Below are 16741 nucleotides of genomic sequence, written 5' to 3' on the forward strand. Positions count from 1 at the left end.
TGAAATGGAAGCCTGTCAGGGACATGTGATTTGTTTGAGGTAACACAGCTTGTTAGTGAGAAATGGAACATAAATCTTGGTCTCTCAACCCCCTAGTCGAGCAAGCTGATGGTGAGATCTCCCTGCGCAAAGGACAGGGTCTTTTCTAATGGACCAGAGACCAACAGTAGAACGGTTTTACCTAAAATGACCACACCATCAAGTTCCAGGAGGAGAAGGTCCCATGTCCAGCCCTCACCTGTGGTTCTTGGGTGCTACAAGCCCTCCACCCAAGGGCCCTCTACACAGCAGCATTTCTGCTTTGTTGTGATTGAAATGAGTAATGTGCAAAGCTGAGAAATTAGTGGTGTTTTTCAAGCTAACAAATATTTGAACTGTGAATCCCAGAAAAGTCATGAATTAAACAAAAGAACAATAACACCACTCACTTAATTCCTTCTGGAGAGACTCAAAATTTCTTCAAGACTTGCAGGGAAAACTAACAAGTTATGTGACTCAGCTACATCAGAAAGAAGGGCCACCCGTCTCAGTCCCGGAGAAGCAAGCTCTCAGGATGGAGTCCTAGAGGGGCCAGCCAGACTCTTTCCCGACCCCTGATGCACACAGGACAGATGGCCCCAGACCTGCCCAGGAGGTACTCCTCATCTGACACCACATCATAAGAAGGGACGGGGGAGCCCAGATAGCACCACCAAAAGTCAGGAACGGGACACCAGCCGTCAGGTGCCTGGGCAGGGGTAAGCATGGGGAGAGGAGAGAGGATGATCAACAAGGGAGAAAGCAGCAACCAGGCCTCCTTCGAGGGGTCGGGGGCAGAAATGGGGCAGTCATAAAATGCAGGGTTGTCTCCAGGGCACCTTCTTTATGCAACCCTGGGTGGGTGGGGTGTACCTTAAGGAGGCACATCAGAAAAAACCTGGTTGATACAAAGCTCTCTTCCCCTCAAGCTCACCTGGAGTCTCTCCAAATAGATGACTACTAACAAATTTGCACCCAGGAAATGCTATCATCACCCCATCAATTTGTCCAGTGGCCTGTTTACATAAATACACTGTGTTCTTTGTGTGAACAGGAATAATGATGCTAAGATTATAAAAATCAGTCATCCAAAATTATTTGCAGAGTGGTAAGCAAGCAGCGTTCTGGCAATGGAAGTCTCAAAGGTCCTTTCATTAAATATTAACTCTTACTTGTGAGAGGTAGAGCTGATTGGGGGCAGCAGGGACTGGAAAATGTGAGAGGATCCCCAAACTTGACAGGGCCAGCCCCAGGGAGAGTCATGTAGCTCCAGAGCTAGGCCGGGCCTAATGAGCCAAGAATTGGCATTTCTGCAAATATGTTCCTTTCTAAAAGGAGAACTCATTATTCTAGAAATTGCATTTCTGAATTCATGAAGGTAAAATTACACCAATTAAGAATCATGCCTTTTCTTCTCCAAATAAATAGAAGCTCAAAATACTGCCAAACAAAATCCTGGGTCAAATTCCATGAAAAAATATATCTTATTACCAGAAACACACACAGATGTGAAAAAACAATAACTGCTACCATGCCTTTACTTAACATTCTATCCCTGATCATGATCAAATATCATTTATCCATTCACTCTTTCATACATTAGTTCGTTTGTTCCATTCATTCATTCATTCATTCATTCATTAAACAAATGTCTGTCAAACAGAGGGCCCTGTGGTAAGGGTTAAGGAAGCCAAGGTCCCAGCCCTGGATGAACTCCCAGTCTACTGATGATACCTTCACATGTTAGTATCTTTTGGGGAGAAAAAGGAAGAGGGGTAAAAAGAACAGTAAAGAACAAGATCAGATGACCTCAAAGCCACGACCTATATATCCCACACCAACAGCTCCTCATTCTCCAAAAGCACTATTATGTTACGTTCTGCAGAAAAAGAAAATGCCTTGCCCATCTTTTGTCTATGGGCACAAAAGTGACTCTTGCACTCGAGCTGCCCTGCCTGGTGGGCGTGTCCCTGGATACATCATAAGTCACTCTCTGTGACATATGTCTGCACATTTATTGAATGGATCATCATTTTCTGGGGATTACCATGTGCCAGGAACTACACTCTGCATGGATGAGCATCCCTTAATCCTCAAGGAACCCTATGAAGCTGGTACGATTTTTGCAGTCAAATGCTCTATCCCACTTAGGGGTATGATTTTTAATCCTATTTCACAGATGAGCAAACTAAGCCACAAAGGATAAACTGGTGTCCAAGGTCACAGAGGGCCGACACCTAAATCCAGGCTCCTCCGCATGGTGATCCCCACTGCCTCCTGCTGTAATCGCTGGCCTTACGTTACAGTCTCCACTCTAAACTGTGAGGACACTGAAGGTCAGGACTGAGTCAGGTTCATCGCCACTTCCCCGGCACCTTGCAGAGGGACCACCACACAGAAGGCACTTAGCGAATGGTCACGGAGTGGATAATAAGGATGCAAGTAACAGAACAAGCCAATAGGCGAATGTTGCCCGACTCCATGCTGAATCCTCAGCTGGGTCACAGAGTAGAAAATAGTAACATCCAAATGAAATTCAAGCGAAAAAGTCTCCCAAGTTTGCTTATTATGAAGATGTCTGCTTTATTATCCATGCTTTTAAAGCATTTTTGCAACTGTTCTCTTTTTAAAAGATGTTTCTTTTGAGAGAAAGAATGCATGTGCAAGGGCACATGTGTGCGAGTGGTGGCGGGGGCGGGGGGGGGCGGGGAGGGAGAGAGAATCCCAAGCAGGCTCTGGGCTGTCAGCGCAGATCCCGACCCAAGGCTTGATCTCACAAATCATGAGATCGTGTCTTGAGCCAAAATCAAGAGTCGGATGCTTAACTGACTGAGCCACCCAGGCACCCCACAAGTGTTCTCTTTTAAAATGACTCACTTCAATTAATACCCGGCTAGAGTAAAACAACAGCCATAGCAACGTGGCCGGCAAAAACACATCTGCCCGGATGGGTATGCCTCACTTTAAGAAAAACCGGGATAGAAACCCCATACATCTATGTAGAAATATATGCAGGGAAAGGCACTCGAATTATAAAAAGGATTCACCATACATTCCCTGCAAATAGCCTGTTGCCTTGGAAATTTCGGTTTTAAATGTCTAATTTCAACACTTTCCAAAAAAGAAATCTTTTTAACTGCTATCCATCATGAGGAAAAATGACCCGTCGGTTTCAGTTACTAAGAAGCATACGTGGTTTCATGTTATAAGCGTCTAGGCCAATATGTGAAATTTATAGGTACATCTGGCTGCGACTACATTCCAGAAGATGTAACCCCACTAACTGAGGACCATTACACATGACACACTTAGGTCTCATTTCAGGGAATCTACCTCAACAGAGCAAACAAAAAAATTCAAAGCCTTTCCACTTTCAGTCAATGGCTCAGATAAGAATAGATCCCCATTTTAGGAACTTATCTTTATTATTATAGCCACGAGGGTCAGACCAGCAGAACCATTCATTATGATATTTTCTCAGACTATAATTAAATTCATCTTATTGACATGAATATTCATACTCCTGCATAATTGTTGGTATAAAAGTAAGCATGAATGTCAGTCTTCTCTCCCAAGGAAATTAGCATCTGAAACATTTCTATGGAGGAACAAAGCTACCTAAAATGATGAATGAATGCTTTCCTTTCTGGGAATACAGGAACTAACGGGCAATTATTCCTCCTGAGGCATCTCAAGGAACGTGTCATTCACCCCTGCCCAAGGCTTCAGGCATGGGGTCTGTCTCTGTCTGCTGGGCGAGCCTTGGACTGCAGGCTGAGAGGGTCTTCCTGGTCTCTGGCATCTGAAAGGCCACACAATTGTCTTGCTTCTGTTACTATTCCAATCACACAGGACACCATGAAGCCTGAAGTTTGCTTGTTTTATTTAACACAAGAGGGACTGCTGGCCTTTTACCCTGCCATATGTACAGGCTACTGGGAAGATGGGAGGAGAGGCTGCAGACTATCGAGTTATTTGAAAACATGCAAGGAAATCCGGGCATTCTGAGAAGATTTGTTGAAATGCCTCTGTTTGGTTCCTGCCCCTGTTTCAAGGGTGTATGTGGAAAACCGCTGACCGGTAAGGCCACCACCACAGCTGCACAAAATACTGCCAGGAGGCTCTGTGACCAAACAGGTCAGTGTCAGTACCACAGCTTAAGTGGGAACAGAGCTACTGCTAGGAGCTGGTAAGACCACTTAGCATGTGCACTGGCTTTCTGTTTATGCACTGATCGGCAGGGAGAATAGTCCACAGGTTTAAATAAGACCCTCTATTAAAGCAGTGCCTCCACTGGGTGATCACAGACTCTTAAGAATGAAGACTTGATACAACTGAGGGAAGGACTCCCTTCACCCACCTTTCGCTGGCTTAGCCAAACATTCCTTTGGCAACGGGGAAAAGAAGGGTGGAATTTTAGAAGGGGATACTCAGAAACTGTTACTAAGTACCTGCTCTGCTCCAGGACTCCTGTTGGCTTAGGGCCAGAGTGTGCATTCTCAGAAGGGGCAACACTTCTCTTCCAAGGGGTAAAATGATTTTTGAGGGATAAAAAACGTCTTACTCTTGTTAGGTATAAATCTCAACTATACACATAGGACATAGATACATGGTATATTTGTGGTATTGAAATTCCAGGGAGGGAGGAAATTAGCAGACAAGAGTCTAGAAAGTCTCCTCAGGAGAGTGAAAATGGAAAAACTATGGAGAAACACTGGTATAGACTAAGGAACAGGCAAAAATTCTTAGCTTCATGGCGCTAACATTCTACTTGTAGAAGACAGATGACAAATAATACGTATAACATATGCTTTATTAAGTGTAAGTGTTACGGAGAAAAATGAAGCAGGGACAGGAAGTCAAGTCTAGCCAGGAAGGGACAGAGGATAGAAACCGGAGAAAATGACCATTTCCATTAATTAATTTCTCAATTTTCCTCCCAATCATGGCTGCTAATAAGATTTGTGACTTCAATATGAGAAAAAAAAAGAAATTTTGATGGCAAATTAAAAAAGCAGCCCCCATAACCAAGGGTAGCCCATTACAGAGTACATAATGTGCTATAATACAGAGATTAAAAAAGTAAAAAGTGTGATGATCAAACAAGAGATTTCTATATTGTACGGGTGAAGGAAGGGGCTGTTCCTAAACATTGAAAAACAGCACGAAATTCTTAATGACATCATTTTTAAACACCACCTTTGATGACATATTTCCAGCAATTCACACGTGTCCTTTAATTTTCTTTTTCCTCACAACTGAACACCCAGTTGACTGTTTTAATTCCAATGTCCATCCATTTGAGACTAATGATTGGCCATTTAGGGCATGCTTAATGATTCCTGATGTTATCTCCACATTTCTGACACCTAAACTTCAACACCACTATTCTCATTTTATCACAGGTGTTTATGAAATAATGAGCAAGAAAAAATGCACTACAAGTTCAAAGAACGGCTCTAACATTCAAGTTGTACCAGCAAAGGTGATGATCCAAAAACATGAACTCTCAGAGTTCATGGCAGGCCCCCTCCCCGCCAGAGCTCAGAACGCCTGTCTATCAGGGAACATCTGAAGAGTGATATAAGACTAGTCAACATAAGTACATCCATGGACATCATTTCATAATGTACTATATCACTTTGTTTATGCAAAAGTTGAATCTCAAGAAGTCTGAACTACCTTCGGGTAATACACCCAACTGGATAGTAAAGCTTCCAGAGTCACTTCATGAAGTTTACTCCAGAAGGAATTTCCCCCACTAACTAATAATGCCACAAAGTTTCCAACTTCCTATAACACTCCAACATCTTTCCAGATGCTAAACAAAGTTATTCTCCAAGGGAGCAACTGATGATTTGAAAGGAAGAACAGTACAGCTCAGCAATGTTTGTAGGCTAAGTTCAGCCTCCCAGTAGCTTTGCCACATCTTTTCTATGGGGAAATTAACAAGAAAAGCTCTCGGCTTAATATATTATTGGAACTTGGCTACAAGCTAATTGGGGAAGAGAAATCATAGGGAAATGCAGCCAGCTGCTGGATGTCTCCAACACAAATCTGGAAAATGGTGAGACACTTAGTGGACAGAGGATGGCTTAACATATAGGCAGGGTATAAGAGTACATGTGATTTACTATGTATTTAGCTACATTTTTCCCTCAGAGTAAGTGACACGCTTTCAAAGCACAGAATGCAAAATTGTGGCCCATGAGGAGGAACTAGCCAAATAGAAATCCTTAAAGAATTTTAGCTGGGAAAAGAAGCTGGTGTAAAAATCAAAAGGCCAGTTCATACCTGAGTCCCAAGGCACCCATCTACCTACAGACTTGAGAGCCAGCAAGAAACTTGAAAAGACATCACCGATCACCCTAAAAGCAGCAAGCTGAGGTTCAGAAATTATCTCTGCTAAGCCTGATAAAAGAGTTATCTAACACATATGCCTTCATGTGAGTCTTCTAAATCTCAGCCCAGGTTTCTCCCCCACTCGCCCTTCAATACCATAAAATCATTACTGCTGCCTATTTATAACGAGATGAAAGTCCACAGAGAAACGTACAGGAAGCCCACGAGACCACTGTCCCCTCCCACAGGGCCGCCACAACCTGGGAAGACAATTAACCAGCTCACCCCTGCAGTTTTTAATGGCCCCAATCATAGGAGACCAGGAAAGCAGACCCAGCCCGATTTAACAGGCACTTTCTCACACGTGGTGCATTTCAAGTGTAAAACAGTTCACTTCATTTTCTTGGTTCCTGTTTGTGCTTCTAAAAGTATTCTTGGAGAGATTAAGGACCATTCTCCACCAAGAGCATGAAAGCTCTTCATGCTCAAACCCTTTGCAGGGCTCTATGCCGCAACGTCTCAACTAAGCCAGCCCAAGAGCTAGAAGCAGCAAACACAGGTGTTGCTGAAAGTGCCCCTCCCCCTCTCACCAGCACCACCAAGGGCTGGTGTGCAAACAGAGCGGGAGGATGTGCAGACACATGCTTATTCAGACGCAGTGAAGACGTGTGCTCAGGTTCCATCTTGACCAAGTTACTTGCTATAAGCCTCACTGTGACTCCCTATGAAATGGGGATAGGAAAAGTACCCGACAGAGGTGATGGTGAGAATGAGATGTGCACAAGGCTGGGCAGCGTGATGGCACACAGAACCTGCTCAATAGTCGTTAGCTGTCAGCATCCATATCACAAACAGGTACTAAGAGATACTGAAGAACTCCCAGGCCTTACTCAGCCCCCATCCAGGGACTCCCTATGCTTACGTCCCTGCACAGAACTTTCTCTGAAAGGTTCAGACACGTGCGCCCGGGCCCAAACACAAACTTGATCGTCCACTCGCTTGCATTCGAAGGCATGGAGCATACAAGCACACGGCATATGTGTGGGCTGAAGCAGGGGTTCCCAGCTTGACTGTGCACTGGCATCACCTGGAAGGCTCCTGAAAATGCAGGTTTCTGGGCCCCATCCTCAGCAATGCTGCCTTGGTACGTCTGAGTTGGGACTCAAGAATTTGCATGTCTGATGCACCAATCCAAAGACCACATTTGGAGAACAGCATGCCAAAGGAATGAGAAATAAGAGACAAGAATGGAAATAGGGGTAAATGAAAACGAAAGCCACCTGTGAAAAGCTCAGACCCAAAGGGAGTCTAGAGCCCTTGATGGAACCAGGGGCCAGCCCCCAAGTGAGTAGCAAGAATGACTGCAGGCAGGGGTCCTCCCACTGTGGAGGCAGCCATGCAGCACTGACCCAAGGCCACAGCCCAACAGGGCCATCCAGAGGGGTGGGCATCTGACAATGAGACCACTGGTGGGACGTACACCATCCCGCTCAGTCACTGTGAATGCAATGCTGCAGCCGAAAGCCTGCTCACAGGGAGACTGATGGGCATATTTCATGCTAATTCTTCTGGAGTGGGGAAGCTTTTATTCTCCTCATGTCAAGAAGAAAATGATGGCAGACATTTCCGGTAGAAATGCCACCGCATTCTTTATAATGTCATTCAGCTGCTGCAGAATTAAACTACTGACCAAATGAATCTGTTTACCGAACAAACTGTGGCTTGATCTTCTTGCCCTGAGGGCTGAAGTGTCATGCTGCCCAGGCATCCACATTTATTCTAAGGGATGTCAGACCATGAAGCACCATATACACAGGCGGGGCCTTTAATGTTATGGGAGGAAGCCACGCCAAGGGTTGTCACCTACTCCAGCATGCTCGCCCTTTCTAGGGCTCCCCATTTCCCTCAGGGTTATGTCTGTTCAAAGCCGATAGTACGGTGCATGACTCCTTATTTCCATAGCTTCACAGGTCCTTGGCTTGCATTCCCTGAGCACAGGCACCTGCACCCAAGGGCTCAGGACTCCTTTATCTCTGGGCCTTTGCTCGAGCCGTTCCCTCTGCCTGGAACACTGTCTTCTCCTGCCTCCTCCATATGCTTAACTCCCATCCATCTTTCTACTATCAGGTTAAAGATCACCACGGTGTGCCCAAACAGTATCTGCTATGGATTGAATTGTGTCCCCATCCTGAAAAAAAAAAAAGAAAAAAGAAAAAAACCACCTCCTACGTTGAAGCCCTAACTGCCAATATGGGAGCATGTGGAGGTGGGGCCTTGGGAGGTAATGAGGATTATTAGATGAGGCCACGAGGGTGGAGCCCCCTAGTGGGATCAGTGCCCTTATAAGAAGGGGAAGAGCCAAGTCTCTGCCATGTGAGGCCAGCAAGAAGGAGGCCACCTGCAGGCCAGGAGGAGACCTCTCACCAGAAATCCAATCTGCAGTCATCCTGGTCTCAGACATCCAGCCTCCAAAACTGTGAAACCGAAGTGTCTGTTGTCTATGGTATTTTGTTACAGCAGCCTGAGCTGACTAATGTAGTGCTCCGCTAGCTCCCATTCACAGCATTCATGGTTTTGAGAAGAGTATGTATCCAGATCATAAGGTCTGTGAGGCCAAGAGACATTACATTCACTGACCAGAGTATCTGGAGAACATAGTAAAGCTGTGAAATAGGTGTAGTTAAGTGCTGAGCAAACATTTACAAATGAGTGCATAAATGAACGAATGAATGAATGAATGAACGAACGAACGAACCAAAAAGCAAGTGAATGAATAGTGAGCAACTGCCTGCCTCTTTCAGGTCCTCCCTTGATCCATCTGCAAAATGAGGCATTCTGACGGAGGACTTTTCACAAAATTTGCAATCGGGGACACAGCAGGGACTCCAGAACAGCTGCAAAGCATGAAGCTCAGAGCGTGTGGGGAATCAGAAGAACCTGCTCCAGGCCACTTCTGGGCTCTGGGAGCTACTCAGCTTTGAAGGCAGTGCTGGACTCTGAAAGCAGAGCCCTCAAAGCGGGGACCCCGCCAACCTGGGCTTCCAAGGAAGAGTTTCAAAAACCCTTGTAGAAACAAGGGCTAGGCTAACCTTAGAAATTCTGCTCTAATCAGTTACATGTACTAGATTCCAGGTGAAATTTCATTTGACAGAAAAATAGATTTTACTGCTTGCCAAAAAGATGAAATGCAGTCTGAAACTCATGGTTATTTTCTAAAGCTTCAGTCCCACTCAGTCCCAGTGGCCTTGTCTCTGCAGAAGAACTTTCCAAGGAGAGCAAATTGAATTGTTTGCTGTATTATGATTTACACCAGCTCATTTCGTAGGGTCTTGAAATCCTAGTGACCCGCTGGTTCTGGTATGATCAGAATAAAATAAGAGTCTTTGGACATTAGTCCTCTATGGCCCAACTCGGTTTCTGCTGTTAAGATGCACAGAGGAGCCCAAGGGCCTTCCATTTTGGTTTAAGGAACGAGTCAACCAGTAGGCCAGTGTCTGTACAGTCAGGGAACATAGGCCATGACCCGAACCCAGTGGCTCTCTTTGAAGAAAAGACCCATGTCTGCAGAACAGAGCCTCGGATTTTGCCAAGAGACCCGAGGGCAAGTTACCACAGGGCTCCTATGAGCAAAGCAACAGCCAACACTACCATTGTGTCTAGGTTACAGACCATGAGAGCAGATTTGTGACATCAGAGCACGCGTCTCAGACCCTGCCATCCTCTAGGTCTTTGCTGTCCTCCTCCCTGAGGACTTCCGTGGGGAACAGGGGCTGCTGGGAGGCGGATACACCTATGAACAGAAACCACAAAACTCCGCCATCTGGATATTTCCCCACCCCCCCCGACACAGGACTGGTGCGAATCCCACACCCTGAACAGAACTGATGAAACCGAACGGCAATGATGAGCAAAGCCAGTCTGGTTCCCTTTTCTCACTCTTCCCCCTTCGGTTCTCAGCAGAGAGAAATGGGACCTGCTTTCAGACCGCTGCCAGTTGACCCGAGAAACCCTGAATGACTCAAACAAGCACAGGGCCTCACAAATGGTACATGGCAGGTCAAAGTGCAAAGAAGGCTCTGGCCAACATCCATGACCCAGTTGGCTGCAGCAGCACACTCTCTGTAAACATGGCTCCCAAGCCCTCCATTGAGACCTCTGACCTTACATGCCTCTTGGCACCTCTTGGCAAGACCCCATCCAGTAAGTGAGAGAAACACTAGTCATCTTGAGAATAGCACTTGCATGCTATTTAAGTCGAACTGTGGTACAAAAGTGCAAAGATTTTTAAAAAACATCACCTCTAGGAACATTTTAAATATGTTGTGCCGAGGGGCAGAAAGTTTATACAAATATTATATTTTCAGTTTAATTACTACATAGCAGCTCTTGCCCGGGTTATGGATTTACCTCAGAGCCATGTCTGCAATCACTCATAGGTCTCCATATACCAACTCACTGAGACTTAGCCTGGGTGATGGCATCAATCTCTCCAACAAGACGGGCTCATACACTGCAAATAAACGCAATGGGAGCCATCCAGGCAGCACTACACCAGACTTTCTTCATTCGGATTGGGGGGACTCCTGATGAGGCTGGAGCTGCCCCTGGAGACGCACCTCATCCTCCCTAGACACAAAGGGAATCCTCGACTGACCTAGTCTAGGAAATAGCAGGAAACTGAAAGAACAAAAAAGAAAAATGCATGTATTTTGACCTCTCCTCCTAAAGTTAAGAGCAGTAAGCTACAGGAAGAACAAAGAAAGAAAAGAACAGATATCGATCTTTGGGAGAGTATGATTCAGGACACCTAAATGCCTGTGAAAGAAACTCGCCATGAACCAGCCAAGCGAAGGAACGCATCTTACTAGCTCATATCAGCAAACAGCTCAACGGGTGCCCAGTCTTGAGGATGACCAGGAGCAGGGACTGGTCTACCACTAGGTCATGAAAACGCAACCTCTGGTAGCTCCCAGGCCCCCGATGTTGCCAGAGTGAAGGAACAGAGTGCACGGGAAGATGACACTCTCATCTGAATCACAAGGTGACTAGAGGAAACAGGCACATCTCCTAGAAAGGCAGGTGGCTATTGTTTGGGCAGAAAAAATAAGCGATCTAGCACAGAGAGCTCAGATAAAGACATCGCAGGCTGAGAGCAACCTTGTCACTGCTACAGGGTGGCAGGCAATGAAGACCGCCTCTGGACCCTGAAGGAAAGGCAGTCTGTGACTACCCAGTGTTCTGCTCCTGCAAAAGGACAGAAGCACATGCAATGGTCAGGACTGATCAAAGACAGGACCAGATCCTCCGGACCCTGAGCTCTCCCCTTCTTTCTTTATATGCAATTATCTATTGGCATCCTTCCAGTTACTGTCTAAGAGCAGCTAAGAGCTGCTGAAGGCACGTAGGAAGCAAGTTTGGTGACGTCCCATGAGCAGCAAGCTTCTGAAATACTGTGCAAGAGCCTTTTCTCAAACCAACAGTGTCTCAGAAGAAAGGCCCAGTCAGAGAAAGATCTTCAAGGGGTTCTCCTTGGAAAGAAAAGGGTTGCCCCACAAAATGCAAAATGGACCATAGGATAAAACACCAAGAGTTTAAAACACACACACACACACACACACACACACACACACACACACAACAAACCTTTGCAGTCTTCATCATCTACTAAAAAGCAAACATATGGGTCATGTTTATTCTATTCTTTGGGCTTATTGAGAAATTCCAACTACAGTGAATCTTCAGTACTCTTGCAAGAAAAAAATAAAAGATGCTTCATTTGTGAAATTATTTTTGGTAGTATCATTACCTGATTAGATCAGAACAAAGCTCATAAATGAATTAATTTCTAGTAATCTATCAACTTTGAGACAGGAATTTTAGCTGGTGTACCCCACAATCCTTTTCTGTGTATTTTTCTGAACATTTCATAGTAGGGCCTGCTTAATCATTTTTAATATCAAAATATATTAAATCTGATTCTACCACATCATGTACCTTTTTACACTGAAATTTTTATTGAGAGCATTGTAGATTCACACGCAGTAGAAAGAAATATTCCAGACAGATCCCTTTATCCAATCTCACCAAATGGTAACATCATCTATGCTAACTGCAATGCAAAAGTACAGTACAATATCACAACCGGATCTTCATATAGACACAATCCATTCATCTTATTTGGCTTTTACCAACTGTACTTGCACTGTATGTGTGAACACGTGTGTACAGGGGTTTAGTTCTGTATGATTTCATCACGTGTCAGTTCATGTTCTACCAAATACAAAGCCAAAATACAAAACAGTTCCGTTACCACAAGGACCCCTGGTATCTCCCATTTATAATCACACCCTCCTCCCTCCTAACCATCCTTAGCCCCCTAACATCACTAACCACTGACAACAACTAATCTTTCACTCAACTTCTAAATTTGTGGCATATTTAAAATGTTATCTAATTGGAACTGTATATAGCATGTAACCTCTTAGTGCTGGCTTTTTCACTCAGCAAAGCCCTGGAGATTTTATCTCCATCACTTCATGTATCAATAGTGCAGGGCTATTTCATTCCATGATACGCATGTACCACAGTTTAGCCAAATGCACCCCCTGAATTCTGGCCTGATTCCAATTTTTAACTACTATAGACAGAGGTGCTATGAACATTTGTCTGTACACCTTAAACTTGCACAATGTTAGATACCAATTATATCTCAATAAACCCGGGAGGGAGGGACTTAAGTGGCTCAGTCAAACATCTGACTCTTGATTTCAGCTCAGGTCAAAATGTCACAGTTTGTGAGTTCAAGCCCCGTATCAGGCTCTGTGCTGACAGTGCAGAGCCTGCTTGGGATTCTCTGTCTCCCTCTCTCTCTTCCCCTCCATGCTTGCTCTCTCTCTCTCTCAAAAATAAAATAAACATTAAAAATAATTTAAAAAAAAAAAGCCTGGGAGAAAAGTAAAGAAAAAAGAATACAAGAAAAGTTTGGCAGCACTCGTCTGGCCATTTAGCAACTGGTATGGTTCGGGGCGCCTGGTGGTTCAGTTGGTAAAGCGTCCAACTCCGGCTCAGGTCATGATCTCGCAGTTCATGAGTTCGAGCCCCATGTCATGCTCTATGCTAGCAGCTCAGAGCCTGGGGCCTGCTTCGGATTCTGTCCCTCTTTCTCTCTCTCTCTGCCCCTCCCCCCACTCACGCACGTGTGCACTCTCTCTCTAAAATAAATAAAAACATTAAAAAAATTTTTTTAAATAAACTGGTATTCTTTCCTGTATGTGAGCTGTATGGTATATTTTGTGTTCAAAAAGTCAATGGTTATAAAATTTATTTAACTTTGATTATGTCCTATGCATTTCAGTGTTAGTCATTCACATAAAACAATCTCCTATGTTTAAAAGAAATTTGTGTACAGGCTTTGGTATGAAGGTAAGTTTTCATTTTTCTGGGATAAATGCCCAAGAGTGCCTTTGCTGGGTTGCATGGCACTTGCAGGCCAGAGCAACTCTAGCATTTTACATTTCCACAAGTTACTATGAGCGACTCGGTTTCCCACATCCTCACCAGCTATTTTTCATTTCAGCCACTCTTACAGCTGTGTGGTAATATCTCATCGCCACTTTAATTTGCACTTCCGTGATGAGTAACGACACTGAACTCATTTCATGGGGGTATTTTCCATCATACACAGACTTTTTCCTTGGTGAAATAACCCTCCATGGCTTTTGTCCATTCTATGATTGGTTTCTTTTCTTACTCTTGAATTGTGCGAGATAATTTGGTATTCTACATACTAGTCCTGTGTTGGAACTGTCACTTGTTAGTATTTCCAGTCTGGAACTTCTTTTTGCACCTTCTTAACAGGGTTCTTCACAGACCGCATGATTTTAACATTTTGAAGTCCAATTTACCCACTTCTCTTTTAGGGATCATACATTTATTGTCAAGTCCCAGAATTCTTTGTCTAACCCTAGATCATGAAGATTTGGGTTTTTTTTTTTTTCCTAAAAGTTTTACAGTTTTACACTAAAGTCTGTGATCCTTTTAAGGGAGCTTTTATATAAGGTACAAGGTTTCAGGTGAGGTCTCTTTGTTTGCCTATGGACGTCCAACTGCTTCTGCATCGTTTTTAGCCAAGGTCAGTTTTCTTCCCTGGAGATGCTTTTGCACCTTTGACAAAAATCACTTGCGCTTACTTCCCTGGTTCTGTTTCCAGGCTCTCTATTCTGTTCCATTGATCCATGTGTCTGTTCCCCTGCCAATATCACACTGTCTTGATTACTATAGCTATATAGTAAGCCTTAATATAAGGTAGACTTCCTCCTGCTAGTTTATCTTTGTCAAGATCATTTTAGCTATTTGAGGGCCTGTGCCTTTCCACATAAATTTCAGAATAACCTTATTTGTGCCTATAAAAACCTTGCTGGAACTTTGATAGGAATTTCTTTCAAACTGTGTGTCAATTGAGGACATCTTTACTATATGTTAAGTCTTCCAATGAATGAACAAGACCTATCTTTCTATTAATTTAAGTCTTATTTCCAAGTAGTATTCCATCGTATATATAAACCACATCTTCTTTATCCATTCATCAGTTGATGGACATTTAGGCAATGAGAAAGAATGCAATCTGGCCATTTGCAGCAATGTGGATAGAACTGGAGGGTATTATGCTAAGTGAAATAAGTCAGGCAGAGGAAGACAGATCCATGTTTTTACTCATATGTGGATCTTGAGAAACTTAACAGAAGACCATGAGAGAGGGGAAGGGGGAAAAAGTTACAGAGAGGGAGGGAGGCAAACCATAAGAGACTCTCAAGGACGGAGAAAAAACTGAGGGTTGATGGGGGGTGGGGGAGGGGGGAAGTGGGTGATGGGCATGGAGGAGGGCACTTGTTGGGATGAGCACTGGGTGTTGTATGGAAACTAATTTGACAATAAATTATATTTTAAAAATAAATGAAATTAAAATAAAACAAAATAAAATAAAATAAAATAAAATAAAATAAAATAAAATAAAATAAAATAAATTTTGATAATCCAAACAAAAAAAATAATTTAGGTCTTATTTGATTTCTTTCATCAAAGTTCTGTAATATTTAAAATATAGATCCTATATATGATTTAAGTTATACCTAAGTATTTCATTTTCTTTGGAGTGATCATGAATGGTGTTTTTAATTTCAGTTTTCACTTATGCATTGCTAGTATACAGAAGTATGATTGATTTGATGTTTCTGTATTCATCTTGTATAACTTTGACCTTGCAGAGCTTCCTTACTTTTCCCAGAAGGCATTTTTCTTTTGTTAAGTTCTAGGGGTTTTCTACATAGGCAACCACGTCATCTACAAGTGAAGTGTGGCATTCCTTACCAATGCCTTTATTTCTTTTTCTCATCTTATTGCAGTAACTAGAACTTCCAGTTCTTTGTTGACTAAGAGGGGTGTGAGCAGATTTCTTTGCCTCATTCCTCTAAACAAGCATTCCCCCGCAACTCCCATTCCAGGGCAACTGGTGTCTGTTGGCTGAGGAGAATTGGATCCATGAAGAGATGTCCCCAAAGGTTCGGCAGGCCTCCCCAAGCTGCCCAGGTGTCTCAGGGGAGGAGAGGGGAAGGAAGAGGAGTCTCGGGCTCACAGAGACAAAGAAGCTTCCCAGACTGGATCACCTGCTGTGTGGGGGCCTCTTTTGCTGGTGTCTCCCTGCCCCAGACACCCTGGTATCTCTCATGGGGAACAGTAATCTCAGACCAACAGGGAATAGAAACACTTGCCGTGGCCACCGTTCTCAGTGAAGCCAAGTTGCTGGGTTCACTACTGTTATTTTCAGGACTCCTATTTTATCAAGACAGGGATGAGCCTGGGCTGCTTTCCGATGCTAAGTTCTAAGTCAGGAAACACCATTCTGTTAGGTCTGTGGCGGGGGGGAAGGGGGTGGTGGCAGAGAAGATGCCCTGCTGCTGTGCTATCCTTCCAGTCCTGGCACCCCAAATCCAATCACCTTTCTCTTACCACCTTCCAGAGTTATCCTTTGGTTACCTCTTGTGCTATTTCCAGGGCTTACTATCATACTTTGCCATGAGATACAGGGAAAAGCAACTTTAGGCCATCTTGTCCATGTGAGAAGTTGCACCAAGTACCTTTCTGTTTAAAAGTGAGAGGGAATGAAATCTTTCCTTCAGCAGAATTCCAAGTAATTTATGTAGATCCTGCTTCCTCCGGGGAGGGGGGAGAGGGGTACAGCTCAATTCCTGGCTTTCCCTCTTGAAGGCGGGCTAGATGCAGTGACTTGCTTCCAAAAAAAAAAGTAGGGAAAAGGTAAAAGTAGTAGCTTTACAGAGGACAGAACCATTGGTAGAAACCAAGCAATGAGAAGTGTGGAATTTTG

The 16741-nt window shown here is 44.0% G+C and overlaps 1 protein-coding gene and 1 long non-coding RNA gene across 3 annotated transcripts in view; one reads left to right on the forward strand and one right to left on the reverse strand.

The window, feature by feature from the left end:
* The window catches only part of SPOCK1 (SPARC (osteonectin), cwcv and kazal like domains proteoglycan 1), a 513210-nt gene that overhangs the window by 229705 nt on the left and 266764 nt on the right, over positions 1 to 16741 (reverse strand). The gene's annotated exons all lie outside the window — the stretch shown is intronic.
* LOC122218033 lies at positions 2044 to 12105 on the forward strand. Its single transcript, XR_006201807.1, has 3 exons — positions 2044 to 2132; positions 5424 to 6085; positions 9162 to 12105. It is a non-coding gene; the product is annotated as an uncharacterized LOC122218033 (long non-coding RNA).

The sequence above is a fragment of the Panthera leo genome, chromosome A1 (assembly GCF_018350215.1).
Source record: "Panthera leo isolate Ple1 chromosome A1, P.leo_Ple1_pat1.1, whole genome shotgun sequence".
In the NCBI taxonomy this organism is placed as follows: domain Eukaryota; kingdom Metazoa; phylum Chordata; class Mammalia; order Carnivora; family Felidae; genus Panthera; species Panthera leo.